This window comes from Octodon degus, unplaced genomic scaffold, assembly GCF_000260255.1.
Source record: "Octodon degus isolate 3935 unplaced genomic scaffold, OctDeg1.0 scaffold00087, whole genome shotgun sequence".
NCBI classification, from domain to species: Eukaryota; Metazoa; Chordata; class Mammalia; order Rodentia; family Octodontidae; genus Octodon; species Octodon degus.
The window spans coordinates 6,442,177-6,444,016 of NW_004524663.1; positions in this window are offsets into that span (position 1 = coordinate 6,442,177).

Sequence of the window (1,840 nt, forward strand, 5' to 3'; positions counted from 1 at the left end):
CACAGATCTAGGTAGGATGGACCTATCTTTGGGGAAGTACTCCTACAGGCTGGGAAGCTGGCTGCTTGCTCTACCCTCCTTTTCTTCTGTGGGAGGGCTCAGAGGGTAAGGGGATCCCTGTGGGCACTGGGTTGTGCTGGTATGGGGGATGGGAAGATGCAGGTGAAATGAAACTGTTGCTGAGGTGCCGCTACCAGGATGGCAGAATTAGGGGTAAGTCCTTCACCCTACTCCTACCCTTCACACCAAGTACAGACTGCTTTCGCCACAGTGTCCCAGGGAAGGCATAAGGGCCTATTAATGAGTCCATATCAGTGTAGTAGAAACACACACACACACACACACACACACACACACACACACACACTCCACCACCTCCTAATAAAAACCCAGAGAATATTCACATAAATAACTCCTGCTGATTTCTGCAAAGAAGATTGTACATTTTCAAAACAAACCAATTTAATGTATTTTTCCCCAAATTGGATGTATTTTATTTCTTTTCTTTGCCTAATTGCTCTCTAAATATGATGTTGAAGGATGGTGAAAGTAGCCATTCCTGTCTTGTTCCTGATCTTAGATGAAAAGTCTTCCAAATTTTACTGTTGAGTAATGATACTACCTTTGGGTTGGTTATCTGTGACCCAATTTATTTAAAGTTTTTATAGTGAAGGGTATTAGATGTATTCAAACGCTTGTCATCTGCATCTAGTGAGGTCATCCCAAGGTGTTTCATTTTTCATTTTGTTGTGGATTGTATCTAGATGTCCCTCCAGAGCCTCATGTAGTCATAGATGGGGCTTTTTGCAGGTGGCTGGGTGTAACGTATGTGATGCTAGGCTTAAGGGGGCCTCACCCTATGTGTGAGTGGCCCTCAGCAATAGACTTACAGTCTGGATTGAATACAAAGGCACAGAAACAGTCTGTTGCTGTTGCTGGATGCTTCCTGCTTTGCCATGGTCTGTTCTTCCTCTGTGATTCTTCTTTGGCATGGTACCCTACCTTGGAGTTAGTCACCTATGGACAGAAACTTCTATAAATTGTGAGCTAAATAAACCTTTCTTCCCTTAACTTTGGATGTCAAGTATTTTGTCTCAGAAATGAGAAAGGTGATTAAGACAGTTCCTGGTATAGAGAAATGGGATCATTGCTGTGACTGTACCAGGCCGTGTGACTATGGGGCCTTTGAAATTGGCTTGTTGGAAGAATTTGGAAAGGTTTGAAGATGCTGGCTGCAAAAATCAACTCTGACATGCTGTAAGTTGTATACGATGTGAGATTCTAGTTAGGGTTTAGAAGGCCAGAGTGCTGATAGAAAGGGGCTGGTGAAGAGCAGGATCAGGGAGTTTCTTTCTGTTGGGAAGAAGGGTAGATTAGCTGTTGGCTCCAGCCCATGTGGATTATGCCTTGGCAGAAAGTTTGTCTGTTTTGCTTGTGTCCTGAGACTTGTCTGAGACTGAGATTAGGGGCAGCAGAAGTTTGACCATTTTGACTGTATTGTTTTTTCTCTATTAAGGATCAGTGGATAACTTTCCATTTTGTAATGTCCTCATTTGATTTCCTTTTTTCAGAGTATGGTACTTTTTATTGTACAGGTCTTTCATTTCCTTATGTAGGTCAATTTCCAAAGTATTTACATTTTAAACTTCTACTGTGAATGGTATTTTTCCTAATTTCTTTTTTTTTCTTCAAAGTTTTATTGATAAACAGATAGCAATGAGACAGTTTCAAATCAAATCGGAAGTACAGTTTCAACAAATATTACACTGCATATATTCTTCTTAGTGGTTAATTGCTGTACAAGATGCGGACTTGTGATCCTATTTACAAACACCATTAG